General features: G+C 52.7%; 1 protein-coding gene across 5 annotated transcripts in view; it reads left to right on the plus strand.

The window, feature by feature from the left end:
* Positions 1 to 14,630, plus strand: part of AUTS2 (activator of transcription and developmental regulator AUTS2) — a 1,157,636-nt gene that overhangs the window by 172,419 nt on the left and 970,587 nt on the right. The gene's annotated exons all lie outside the window — the stretch shown is intronic.

Consider the following 14,630-nt stretch of genomic DNA (forward strand, 5'->3'; position numbering starts at 1 on the left):
AATGGCCAGTGGGTTTTCCCTGCTGCGCTAAGCAGCCCAAGACTTAACCCATACCAGTACCAAATCAGACCATATGGCATCTGTCCAGTTAATTCTGTCTCCCAGCAACTCTGTAGGACAGAGTAGAACACCCCATGGGTTTCCAAGACTCTGACTCTTTACAAGGGGAGATCCCCTGCCTCGTCTTTCTTCCATGGAGAGGTTGGTGGGTTCGAACTGCTGTCCTTGCAGGTAGCAGCTCAGTGCACAACCATTATGCCACCAGGGCGAAGGAAAGCCATAAAACCTGTTGCCTGGGAGTCGGTTGGGGTTTGTGGAGATGCTACATATATCGGCATAGAGCTATGTTACGTAGCTGTCAGCGGCCAGAAGGCTGGGGTGAAGGTCACCAGGTCCAATGCTGACCATTTGCACCACCCAGCGACTACTTGGAAAGGTGAGGGGGGAAACCCTGTTATCTTTCGATCCCTTTTTCCATCCACTGGTTTGCAGGCCCCGTTGTACATGGTCCTCTTGACATCTGTGTTTCACCGAAGCTTCTGCCCTGTTCCCCCAAAGAAGGAAGCAGATACCTGCGGATGCGTGGAACCCGGGTCCATCGCTTCCTCGGCAACTACAGCACCTACATGATACGAAGCCCAGAGAAGAGGTAGCGCGACGCTGCCCATCTGCCCCGTGAGGCCGCCTCGCTCTCTGCAGGGAAGCACGGTGCCCAGAGCCCGATCATACACCAAACAGCCGTGTGACAGCGGACATGCCCCAGTAGACGCAACAGATTGTTCTCCTTGTCGCCAATCAATACCACAATTAACAAATATTTATTGAGCACTCAGGATGCTCCCTGGCTCCCACTGTCCTGGTCAGCTCCTTGTCAGAGCCACCTGGTAGCCCCACTGAAATCAATGCGCTACATGGAAACCAGAGTGGATTTTCCTAAAACCTACCAACTTGACCCCATCAACCACCTGCCCCATGAACATTTGTCATCAGCCCGACTGAGGGACTAGGAACCCTTGGTGAGTCACCTACCACAACAGGCTGGGAACCTCTCAGGATTCCTGGGAGGGAGAAGCTGTGAGCTCCTCCCAGATTCCTGCCCCGCGTTGAGATGGGACAGATGTCGGCGTCACCTCGGTTGTATGGGCAGTCCTTGACAAGTTGACCCCACTCATCTCCTTGAAGCCACCCTACAGGCCATAGTAGAAATGCCCCAATGGGTTCAGAGGCTGTAACCTTTTACAGAAGCAGAGGTGCCCCCACCTTTGTCCACAGAGCAGCCAGTGGGTTAGAATCCACCAACTTGCTGGTGAAGTGCCCAGACGCTTAACCAGCTGGCCCTCAGGACTCCTTGTTGGCCTATACCGAGAACCATCAACCAGTCTGGCACTCCTGCCTTCGAGTGGACTCCTGGCAACCATGTAAGCAGAGGAAAGGTATTCCGTGGGGTGTTCAGGGTGGTCATCCACTTGACCAAAGCCCATCTCTTCATCTTTCTCCCCCGAGCGTCTTTGGGGTTCAAACCTCTGACCGTTGTGTTAGCAGCTCAACACTGAGCCCACAGAGCCAGTAGACGGGTTCTTTTCCTAAAATCCATACTGTGGTTCCCAAGTAGGCCTGAAATCTGCAAATCCAAAGCCTTCAGTTAGGGCAGCTGGCCCACAGGCTGGTTTTTTGGAGCTCATGCCTCCCCCACCACGGCCATGCCTCCCCCCCACGGCCACGCCCCCCACGGCCACGCCCCACCATGGCCTCCTATCCACCTGCAATAATCATCACACTACAGCCCCAAAGTCCTTGAGGTAATCTTTGTCCAGTTAACCACAGTAGTCACTTTGTCCATCTCCCAGGTCTTTGGCCCATGTCCCCCCTCCCTCTCCTCTTATCCGGGATCCCTTCCATAGGCCCTGGAGCCTTCAAGGTCCTGCTGATATCACCAAGCACCTTGCTCCCGTCTACCACTGAAAGGAGTCTCACGTCTATGACATCTCTTATCACAACCAGCCTCAGAGGACAGTCATTTCTAAGGCAGTGACCCTCCTGATCCCCCTCCCTCTTCCTTGGACTCAGAGCCCCTGGGGGGCACACAGCCTGGGCTTTGTTTTGTGCCCCCTTGCCAGCACTTGGTGCTAAGAGGGGCTTGATGAATCTGGCTGGATGCCATGCTTGAAGGAAATGGTCTCTCCTCGTCTGGTTGGCAGCACAATGAATGCAAACCAGGTGAGCGGGGGATTTTGGCTAGGTGGATTTTGGGTCACCTAGGAAGAGAGTTCTTCCAAGAAGAAAGTAAGTGGCTTTGAAACCAGAAATTGCCTTTCATCTTGCAGCGAACACATGGCAGGCCTCTCTGTAATTGTCTCGGTGCTGGGAGAGCATCTTGTTACTGCAGAAAACACCAATAAAGAAGCCCAGGACAATACTGCGGATGGGAGATAAAAACCACATAAAAGCCATCTTTCCCCGACTCTCCAGCATGATAATTAGGGGTCTTTCTGGGAAGGGGAAAAAAAAGACCGGAGAAAGACACACCAGCAAAGAACAAGTGGTATTATGTTTAAAGATGCTGCTTGCTAGTGGCAGGGCGGGGGTAGGGGCTGTGTTTCACATCCAGCACAAGCGCTGGTGCTCCTCCCAGCTTCTGCCCATACAGACTGCATTGCACAGTGAAGGTGGGCGCTGGCGTTGCCGGAGATGGGGCTGTACCCCTCGCCTCCCCAAACGAAACTCGGTGCTACTGAGTCAATCCCATCCCCGTAGGGCAGAGTAGAACTGCCTCTGTGTTTTCCAAGGCTGTACACCTTTACAGGTGTACACAGCTTCATCTTTTCCCTATTCAACAGCTGGTGGGTTCAAACTGCCGATCTTGCAGTTTGCAGCCCGACACCTGCCTCGGTATGCCACCAGGACTCCTGTGGCTGTGCTGAGACAGTAGACAATTTCCTCCTGGGGATGGTGGCTTCTGTGCAGCCCCCCCCCCCCCGCCCGTCTGTTCTGCTCAACCCAAACGGACCCGTTCTTACTGCTGGCTCGGGCTGCCCTTGGCCAGTTCAATTCTGTAGGCTGCAGCTTTTGCCCCGCTGACAGCTTGGTCAGTCTGCTGCCCATTGAAGTGTCCACTTGGTGCTTTTCAGAGTAGGGTCCTGGATCTGGGTTTGTTTTTTTGTGAGATGGAGGACAGTTCAGAAGCCATGCCTGCGTTTATCTCTGTCTGTTGGCATGGTAGGTATACTGACACCGTGGCAGCATCGATGGGCCTGGGCAGAGGAACCATGTGAGAATGGTGCCGGGCCAGGGGTGCTGCATTCTGTTGTGCATGGGGTTGCTGTGGGTCAGATCTCACATAATGGCAACAACAGTGTTGGCATGAGTTAGAGCTCGGCTCCTCTCACCACCTCTGTGGCTACCACCCTGGGCAGAGCTGCCATTCTCTCTGGCCCAGCTTCTTTCTATAGCTGCCCAGTTAATCATCTCTGCATGGTTCTGCCCTGCATGGCCCTTCTCAAATGCACTTTAGATCCTATCTGCCATCAGATGAACATTCTCCACACAGCCTCCAAATTCACCAAGAGTACGGCCCCAAGGACGGCCGCCGGAGTGTTCCTTGGAGGCAGGGATGGTGAGACTTCATCTCGTATTTTGGACATATCAACAGACCAGTCCCTGTAGAAGGATATCATGCTGGTTAAAGTAGAAGGGCAGCGAAAAAGAGGAAATCCTGCAAGGTGTTGGATTGACACCGTGACTGTAACCATGGGCCCAAGCACAGGTACAGTGGTGAGGATGGTGCGGGACCAGATGGTGTTTCGTTCTATTGTGTGTGAGGATGCTATGGGTTGGAATCGATTCAGTGGCAGCTAACAACAGCAACAATGTGATCCGAGACTTCATTGACGCTGGCCCAGTGCCACCCCTCCCCATCTGCTCCGTGACTGCAGAGGTCCCTCTGACAGGCGTGTTCTCCTGCTGGACTTGAAGCCAGCCACACTGCCATCTCTGAGCCTTTACAGGATTGTCCACTTAGACCAGAACACTCCGTCCCAGCAGTAAACATAGCTGGTACGACCCGCTTTACCCAGAGCCTCTGCTTAAGTGGACCTCTGTCTAAAGCCTGGCCCACCTGTGTCCCCAGGCTAGGATGGCGCCTGGCACACAGCCAGCTCTGCGGATGTATGGTTTAGAAATAAAAACATTGCGCAGAGAGCCAAAGCAGTTTGGAGGGAGTGTGTGTGTGTGTGTGTGTGTTTGTTTGTTTTGGGGTGGTGGTGGTCTATGAGGGTCTTTGTCAGGGGTGGAAGGTGTACCTGTCACCTACGAGATTCCACATTGGGAAAATTAACCCCTCAAAGCCCAGCTGTTCCCGCAGGATAAATAAGACCCTGTCTCTGGCTCAGGGTCTTCCTGTGCTGTCAGTCGGGGTGACGTCTCCAGAATTGAGCCTGTCACAGGCTTCAAAAGTGTTGGTTCTTCTGTGTCCCACTTCCTAGTTGTGAGGTCCTCTTACATGGGAGCAGAGAGTGTCTTAAAAAAGGTCTCCATCTGGAAAGCCCTTCTCGAGTACCTCTAAGTCATTGTGAACCCTTTCTGAATGACCCGGTCCTGTGCTTTCATGGATGGGGCCCTGGTAGCGTGTTGGTTACACATTGGCCTGGTAACCACAAGCTCAGCCGCCTGAAACCACCAGCTGGGAGAGCGAGATGAGGCTTTCTGTTCCCATAAAGAGTTAAATCTTGGAAACCCACAGGGCCATTTCTACCGTGCCCTATGAGGTTATCATTAGAATCAACACAATGGCCGTGAGTTTTGGGGTTTTTTGGGGGTGCATGTTAGTGGTAGGCCTTAGTTCCCAGGTGATGAAGAGGAAGAACCCAAACCCATGGCCATCAAGTGGATACATGGTGACCCAATCTGGGTTTGCAGAGGTTGTACATCTTTACTGGAGCAGACGGAAGAGTGATATATGGGTTAGAACTGCTGATCTTATGCCTCGGTGTCCAGTTCTTACATGACAGCACCCCCAGGTCTTCCTGATGGAATGGAGAGACCTTTACTTAACAGACTTGTCCAGGGAAGCTCTGGACACTCAGGGCTTTTGTTTAGCGGCGGGGCCCGGGGCAGTGTTCAGTTTTGCCTGTGGTTGAAGGAGAATCCCCATGCATTGCTACAACAGTGAAACAACACCTGGTCTGCACCATCTTCCCTCTCGTTCCTTATGTTTGAGCCCTCTGTGTCAATCCATCCTCTTCTCTGCCCCTCCTTTTTACCAAGCATGACAGGCCCCTCCAGAGCCTGGTCCTCAGCCTCACCACCCTTGCCTCGAAGGAGCATCCTGGCTGTACTTCCTTCAAGTCACATCTGTTGGCTCTCTTAACAGTCCCCGGTACTGTCCCACATTCTTCCCCCAGCACGGAGATTCGCTTACATGGATGCAAACAGCCAGAGGCCAGGTGCCGGGGGAGACTTGGGGCCGCACCTGCTTGTGCGGCAATTCCATCGCCACCCTCCTGGGAAGTCATTTCAACATGGTCTCAGGAGCCAGTCCTTACCAAGGACCACCCACTGCGAACCGTTTGTCTGTAGTTTCTGCCTGCTTTCTGGGGTCCTCCATTTCTGTTATTAGCACTTTCTTTGGCCCCTGGGATCTGTAAGCACCCCCAGGCACCCACCCTGTGAACAGGCCACAGGCGTTGTTGGGCTCTAGGCCAAGTCCTCTGTTCCCCTGTGTCCCTTAGAGGAAGCTGGCACTGCACCTCCCTCCCCCCAGCCCCCACACTTCCCCTGGATGTCGGCCAGGGCAGCTTGGCTGCAGCTGACGGCGTTGTATTTGCAGGAATGTTTGTCTGGACTGCGCAGAGCCAGATGAGAAGATGAGTTGGTGAGGTACCTGAGAGATGCTGGGCCCATGGTGGGGAACCCTCCCGCGGCACCATGGCGGGCTTCCAGCGGGACCACCTGGGTGACGTCCCTCTGAAGTAGAGGACAGTCCTGCTTGCTCGGTCACCTGTGGTCCAACTCTGCGCAGTGAATGTTTGCGCCGGGGCTACATTGGAGAGTCATGGGGTGGGGGGCTTTGTGTAGCACAGTATGCGTCTGGTGGGGTCGGGAGATGTCTGAGGGCCGCATGCTTACAGAGGAGGGACTGGGGAGGTGGCCAAGGAGGTACCGCCCTCATCATTGCCCTTCTCAGTAGGCAGCAACTTCATGGCGTCCTGATGAAGGCAGCAAGCTCCTTCCTCATGAGTCAGGGCCGTTCTTTTATCAAGCTGGGTCCCCTCCCCGCCTTGAACGATCACAAGCCCTGTCTTACAGTGAAAATGCATTCTTGGATAGTGCTCTCTGTTGTAAGGAATCCTGGTGGCCTAGTGAGTTGTGCCTTGGGCTGCTCACTTTCAAGGTTAGCAGTTCACTTCCACCAGCCTCTCTCTGGGGGAGACAGGAGGCTTTCTGATGCTGTGAAGACTGACAGGCTCAGAAACCCACGGAGGGAGCTCTCCTCTGCCCCAGAGGGTCGAGTGAAACTGGGCATGCTGACCTGTACATCTTGGTGGTGTGGCATGCGTCCCCTAAACGGTGAACGACAGAGAGAGCCCTCATACAACGTACTCCAGGTTGCGTGGCTGTACTGGAACCAGCCAACAGAGGGCATGTTATCTGCCACATGGTTTCCCACCGCGGTGACAAGCCCAACCCTCTGTCCCTGAAACCCAGTTGGTACACAGGGAGCGAGAAGGGAGGCTTTGCATTGACTCAGAGGAGTCATTGGTCTCTGGGGAAAGTGCTCACTGCAGCAGGGACAGAGACTCCACCTTGGGAGAGAAAAGAGGTGTCTGGGATCCCAGCATTTCCGACATCTCCAAGTTGTGTTTCCTGCGGGTGGGGGTGGGGGGTCTGTGAAAGGCAGGGAGGAAGCGGTTTTTATTTCTGATGGTGGTCTGAACCCCGGTGGCTGGGTGTGGGTTATACATTGGGACCACTAACCCATAAGGGCAGCAGTTTGAATCCGCCAGCTGTTCTTTAGAAGAGAGATGAGGTTTTCTGTTCCCAAAAGATGAATAGCCGAGGACCTGATGCAGAGGGCTTAAGTGGAGAGCAAATGCTTTGAGAGTGATTAGGGCAAAGAATGTACGGATGTGCTTTATACAATTGATGTATGTATGAGTGGCCTTGTGATAAGAGTTGTATGAGCCCCTAATAAAATGTAAAAAAAGAGATGAATAGCCTCCGAGACCCTTAGATGCAGTTTGGTCCAATGCTATGTGGTCCCTATGAGTCAGAATCGACTTGGTGACTGTGGGTGTGGTTTGGTGTTTTCATCTGGATTCTGAGCACTGTGACCTGCAATGGCCTCCTGAAGCCCTACCTCCTCTGGATGATATGAAGGCAGCAGGCGCACCCGTCACAGAAGGCTGCTGTGGGTGTGCAGTGTTCGCAGGCAGGTCGACTGCTTCTGACAGCACTGAGTGTATCACAAGGGCCCAGCCGATGTTTGTCCTGCACCCTCTCTCTCCTCCTCCACCACCAGGAGCCCTCGTGGTGTGATGGTTGCTCGTCAGCCTGGTAACTGGAAGGTTGGCGGTTTGAAACCACCAGCTGCTCCAAGGAAGAAACACTTGGCTTTCCACTTCCAGGAAGCGTGACAGTGTCGGAAACTCACGGGCAGTCCCACCCTGTCCCTTGGGATGGCTGAGTCGGAACGGACTCGATGGCCGTGAGTTTGGGCTGGTCCTTCTCTGTTAACCAGCTTCCTCATGGGCATCATCACCTTCTCCATCACCACTGTCATCACCGTCACCCTCATCTCGCTCTGACAAGTCCCCAGAGAGAGAGGCTAGGAAGCAGCTAGCCTGGTGATCACAGCTTCCAACACGAGTGATAAATGAGCTGATAAGGGACGGATAGTCAGCATGACCGGGAAGTGTGGAGGGAATGACCTATGTTATTCACAATCAAGAGCCTAGCTGCCAAGCCAACCAGCCTCGTGTGCCCCGGCACACCTCCATGGGTACTGCTTTGATTGTAGCCTTCCCCGCTGTTGGTGACACCCTCTGAGCACCGTCTTCTGGGAGCTCTGTGCACACCTTCCATGTGGAAGGCAGGAGCAGCAGCGTCTGGGGCCGAGGGACCCAGGGAGACTCTGGTAAAATAGGTGCCTATTTCACCACCTGAGGATTCTCCCATAAAGGTCAACCCCGCATCTTCTAGGGCTGCCGACTGGGGCAGACTCTGTGAGGGAAGGGGGCGTCCAGTGGGCACATAATGGGTCTTTGATTTCTGGTAAAGAACAGCAAACAGCAATGCACACTGGGAGAGGACTGCCCCATAGCCTGTCCTACTTGGGGGAGTGGGGGTGGGGTGGTTTGGGAGTTGTGGTGGGGTCCAGGAGGCAGGTGCCCCTCTCCTCCCACACCAGGATGTGCCCTGTACCCCACAGGACACACACAGCCCAGCTCACCACACCACCGTTCCATCATCTCACCTTCCTGTCCACCAGGGATGCTTTTGGCCATCTAGTGGGAGAGGACACCTCTTGGGACCGGGAACAAGCGACAGTCGGTCTGAGGTTGTCTGGGAGCAGCACCCTGCCGCCCCCCCCCCCTTTGTTTTCAGTGTGCCTGCCTCAAAATCCATTTACGTCGGGAGCTGTCAGAGTTGACTCAGCCCGTGATGATCCCTTGATATGCTGAAGCAGGGGCGAGAAGAAAAACATTGTAAAAAGCCCCACCATGACATGTGAAGCAGAAGGGTGCCCTGGCTAATGAGGAGCCCAGGCCCCCTTTTTCTGCCCGGCTGACAGCTCCCTGTCTGATCTGATGGTCCCTCAGAAGCGAAGGTGATGTGTGGCAGTGGGGTTACGTCCCAGTGCTGCCGCCACCACCTCGCCCTGGGCTGTAATTGCCCGGGAGACCTGTCACTCAATCACTGTGTTGATGCTACACAGGCTTCTCATGCCGCTGCCAGCTGGGGAGACACTTAGGGCAGCGCTTGAGGGGGCGGCATGTGCGGGTTTGTGGCAAAAGCGACCATGCAGAAGAGAGCCAGGTGGGCACATGTTGGTGAGCCCGAGATTAAACCCAGTTCATTGCCTTCCATAGGGGTCTGTTTATGCGGTCCAAGGTCCGATTGAGGGTGTTGGTAGATGTGGGGGTGGGGTGCTTATTAAATGTGCTTGATAGCATTCGTAATAGGGAGGCGCAGCGAAGAAGGGGCTTGGCGATAAGCGCTACATCTCTGCAGTCAGGATGGGAGGGGGACACCCGGACGGGCAAACCACCAGGCGTGACTTGCTTGTGATTGTATGTAGCGGCCTTGAGGGCACTGATTTCTCTCGGGCAGACTGATGGGGCACTTACTTCTTTTATGTCCTCTTCTCCTGGGCTCCCCCTACCCCCACCCCCCAATAATCAGAGAGCAGTAACCCTAAATAAAGTAGCTGGCCTTGAAGGACAGGGTGAGGCAGGAGTCAAATGGTCTAGCAGAGCAGACAGCCATAAATACCTGGGACATGACCTTTGTGTTTATAAGGTATTTATCGCTTCGTGGGTGCTGGGCTTGTGGGCTCTCGCGTCTGTGCCTTGTAAAATCTCATTGTGTGTAGTAAGTAGATAGGGAATTTTTGCTGAGTAGCATGAAAAAAAACAAGCCAAGCACCACACCATGCGCTCCCCTCCCCCTCCCCTGCTGCCTTTGTTTCCTGGGCAACAGGAAGAGTGCCAGCCGGGGGGCCACCTTGAAGGAGGTTAGAAGCACAGGCCTGGTGTGGGTCACCTTCTGTGGAAGGGTCCGGGATGCCGAGTGAATGGCCTTGGTAGAAGATGAACTGGCCGTAGTGGCAGTGACCTGTGAACAGGAGGGAATTGGGCCGCCACCCCTCACATGGCCCTGGCGGACTGCTGTTTTCCTTGGGAAAGTGAACACCAGCTTTGGATCCAAATGTGGGAACCTTGCTTGGAGCTGTGGCCACTCTCAAGCCCTTCCTGTCCTCTGCCAACCGAGCAGAGGGGCCTTGGTGGGACAGTGGTGAGGCGTTGGGCTGCATAAGGTGGTTGGTTTGCCATCACCAGCCGCTCCTCCAGAGAAAGACGAGGCTGTGCGCTCCCAGACAGTGACAATCTCAGGAACTCCCATGGCCAGGTCCACCACCCTGTCCTGGAGGGTCACGGCAAGTCCTAAAGTACTCCACTCAGGCAGGTTGCTTGTGGCTTGGCAGAGGCTTGGCTGGGCTGGTGACTTTCCATCTTCAGCTGTTGCCTCAGTATTTCTTGCGGGATTGCAGACACTCAACTGACCCCAATATCCCTCTGGAGGCTGTTAAATCATTCCTGAGGGGCGGGGAGAGTCAGGGTCCCTGTGGAATTGGTGGTAGGAAGGAGGCGTGGCCTGTGTTAGCCATTGGCTGCCTGCTAATGCAGTGTGTGATGGGGAACGGGTGGGGGAGAGCATATCCAGAGACCTTGAGTGAAACCCAGTGTCACTCAAAGTGTGATACCACCCCCTGGGGTGCGGGAAGGATCCAGGGCGCTGTAAAAGCATGGGCCTGAGTTTGATCCTGGATTCTGGGCTCTCAACGCAAACTCCCTGCTATCGAATCGATGCAGACTCACTGTCACCCTATAGCAGGGGTGTCCAACTGGCGGCCCACAAAATAGAAAAAAATTGTTTATGAAGAAAATAACACTTAGGGGAGATCGAGGCAGTACCATACACATAATTCCCTCATTACATTTTATTTCAGAACATCATGGGCCACAAAAAAATTACCTCGGGGGTTGTATGTGGCCTGAGTGCCACCAGTTTGACCCCCCTGCCCTGTAGGATCTGTAATGTGGGTTTCCAAGACTAACTCTTTCCTGGATTAGAAAGCCTCATCTCTCCTGAAGTGCAGGTGGTGATTTTGAACTGCTGACTTGAAAAGGGGAGAGATAGGCCAAAGAAGTTTGTTAACCTAACCGCACGGACAGAGCTAGCTTTATTGTAATGAATACATTAATCAGTCTTGGGGCATGGAAAAGCCCCATCTCACAGGAGACCCCTCCACCCAGGATGGAGTCTCCTGTCCGTCAGGGGAGCTGCAGTGGCTGCATTTGGTGGGCTACCTGGAGAGAGGGATGGTATTCCTCGGTCTTGTTCCAATTAGGTGGCATCGCATAGATTTATAGAGGTTCTCAACCTGTGGGTCGCGATGCCTTTGGGGGATTGAACGACCTTTCACAGGGGTAGTCCATTTCATAACAGTAGCAAAATGACAGTTATGAAGTACAACAACAATAATTTCATGGGAAGGCGCGTCACCACAACATGAACTGTATAAAGGGTCAGTGCGGCTCAGGAAGGTTGAGAACCACTGGCTTAGAAGAAGAGGCTGTTATGATGAGCCCCGCTCCTCAATGTGTCTGTAAGGAGTTTGTAGGTAAGTGAGAGCAGGTGCATGGGTTATCCTGTAGTGCAGGGATTGGGAACCTTCGCCCTTGGGACAGTATAACCCCGTGAATTCATCTATACCAGCTAACGTCACACACTCACCAAAGAGAAGCAGATCCAGCTACCCCCTTAGAAGAAAGTTAAACATTTGAGAGCAGTATGGCCCAAGTGATGTTGTAAATATCCAAATGGCCCGTGGCAGGTTAAAGGGTCCCCTATATTTGAGGTAGCCCGACTTTACTGTAAGAAGAGATGCGGAGGCTCCTTAATGGTTTGAAAGCTGCAGGTAAAGATGGTGATAATTTAATTGCAAGGAAGGAGCCCTGGTGGTGTAGTGTTTATGCCTGGGCCGCTAAACGTGAGGCTAGCAGTTTACAACCACCATCTGGTTCTAGGGAGAAAGATGAGGCTTTCTATTCCTGTGAAGACTTAGTCACAGAAACCCACAGGGGCTGTTCTACCCTGTCCTTTAGGGTCGCTATGAGTTAGCATCAATCTGATGGCAGTGAGTTTGGTTTTCGGTTTTGGGAGGTCTTGGTTCCAGGAGCCCTGGTGGCTCTGGGTGTTACGCCTGGAACGGCTCAACACAAGGTCTGCAGTTCAAATGCACCAGCTGCCCCACGAGGGGAGGTGAGGCTTTCTGCTTCCAGAAAGATGTGCTCTTGGAAACCCCATTTTAGGGTTGTTGTGAGTCAAAAGGCACCCCCCGTGGAAGTGGGTTTGATTCCGTGTCTCCCAGCTGCTCCAGTCTTTTCAAAGTGATGCAAACATGCATGACACGGAAGGGCCAAGCAGGGGCTGGCTGGCTGTTAGACATTAGTGAGCTGGGAACGGGATGAAGGACTGCAGGTGGGGGACCTGGGGAGAAAGGGGCAGTCCCTGGAGCCGGAGGAGGAAAGGAGCTGTCCCTCTAAGTGTGTTGGGTATAAAAGGAGGAGAGAACAGGGATCATCCCAACAGGGTTTTCTGGGAACGAGAGGGCAGGGAGTGCTGAGCCCCATTCTAGGAATAAAGAGGTGAGGAAGAGGCAAGTAGAACTTCGTGGATCTACATGTGCTGGTTCAGCTTCCTTGTCTTGAAGGTGCTTCCTTATGTGCAGAGAAGGAAGGCAAGCTCACCAACTCCTTGCATGCAAAACTCAGCAAGGCTCTTATCCATCTTCCTGAGGAACAGAAGTGTGCCTCACAAGCCGGACTTGAGCATGATTCCTCTGTTCTCACTGCCGGCAGTGAGGTCCCACGATAAAATGGATTAGATGGCCATTGGCAGATTGTCATTGATAGATCTTGTCACAGTCATGGTAATAATGTGGAGGTTTGTTCAGATAGAAGGTATGAGGCCATGCAGGTCGGAACTGGCAGGTTGAGAATCTAATTCATGTCCATATGCCCATAACCCAAGGTCTAGTCTAGCCTGTTACACTCTGCAGGTAGAAGGATGGGCTCGCTTTAGAATCGGGTCAGCTTTGATTTTGGCAGCAAAGGCCGCTGGGATGATGTGTTCGGAGAAAGGAGAGCAGCACAGGAATTGGTGCTCCATCTAGAGGAGGGAGTTCTGTGAGGCTGAGCTTGAGCTTCATGGTGGAACCACAGATATGGGTCATCTCTGTCTTCCATGGAGCTGTTGGTTGGCAGTTCTAACCCATCAGCTGCTCTGCAGAAGCCAAGACAAGGCACTCTGCTCACATAATATTAACGGTTTCAGAAACCCTTAGGAACAACTCTGTCCTCTAGGGTCATGATGAGTTGATATCAACTCAGCAAAGGGGGATCTGCTGGGCTCTTAGATTAACTAGGAGTCTCCCTTTATCATCCCACAGAGAGTCCATATTTGGGTGTGGATTTCAAATTCAGAAGGTGGTGGTAATCCCCCATAGAGCTGAAGAGCAGCAGAGCAAGTGTTTATTTCCTTAAATTATATTTTTAATGGTCACGAGTCATGTGGCTGCCTCAGGCAATGAAGCTGGTCCCAGGTTCCCAGGTCTGTGCATCCCTTCAGCGCTCCCAACCTTGGCAGTGCTTCTGCTTGGATTAGGACACCTTGTATGTGTTGCTAATGACCTTACAAGGTTCTGTGTCCTCGCTGACATGTTCTGGATTTGTGTCTGTGTGGGCTGGTGTGCATGCATTTATTTGTGTGTGTATGTGTCCGTGCACATGCATGCGCAATTCAGTGTTAAGCATTTTGTCAATTCCATAGGCAGAGGGCTACTAATACGTGTTAATGTCAAGAGAATGCCGGATATGGATACGTGTTAGCCGTCAAGAGAATGCTGTCCATTATTCACAACTCCTATTTGGTCGTGGAGGAACCCTAGTGGCATAGTGAATTACTGATAACCACAAGGTCAGAAGGTCCAAGCCACCAGCCCTTCTGCTGTAGAAAGCTTAGATTTCCTGCTCCCGTAAAGATTCAGAGCATTGGCAACCCACAAGGGGCAGACAGTTCTATTCTGCCCCATAGGGTGTTATGAGTCTCAGTTGACTCGGTGGCAGTGAGTTTGGATTTTTTCCATTGTTGTTGATAGGTACTGTCGAGTCTGTCCCAACTCACAAACACCTATGTACAACAGAACGAAACATGGCCCAGTCTGACGCCGTCCTCACAATTGATCTGATGTTTGCAGCCACAGCCCATCCATCTTCCTGAAGGGCTTCCTCTTATGCACTGCCCCCTCCTTTACCAAACAGGATGTCTTTCTCCAGGGATTGGTGTCTCCTGATCACCTGTCCAAACTACGTGACACAGTTTCAATATACTCGCTTTTAAAAGAGCATTCTGGCTGTACTTCTTCCAAGACAGACTTGTTTTTGTCTTATGGCAGCCATGGTCTTTGCAGTATTCTTCGCGAGCACCAACATTCAAATGTATTGATTCGTCTTCAGTCTTCCTTATTCAATTAATTGTGTTATTATGTGTTCGCAGGGTCCCCCTCCTCTCACTGTTGGTCTATTGGAAGTGTGAATATTTGTCAGTGACATAGTTTTCCCAGGAAATGCGTTATTCTGCTTTAAGCGTGTGTTGTTTGCTTTGAAATGATCGTGTTGAAAGGCTTCAACGATCCATTTTGGACATGGATGTTTTGGGGGATGGTTGATGGGTGGTTTTTATTCACCTGGGAAACCACTGAGGGTCAGCCACAGGTGCCAGGTGATGTTTACCTTCCCATCTATCTCAAGGGAGTCCAGCGTGATCTCCCAAATGTGCGTGTACTCCGG

Source organism: Tenrec ecaudatus, chromosome 12, assembly GCF_050624435.1.
Source record: "Tenrec ecaudatus isolate mTenEca1 chromosome 12, mTenEca1.hap1, whole genome shotgun sequence".
Classification (NCBI taxonomy): domain Eukaryota; kingdom Metazoa; phylum Chordata; class Mammalia; order Afrosoricida; family Tenrecidae; genus Tenrec; species Tenrec ecaudatus.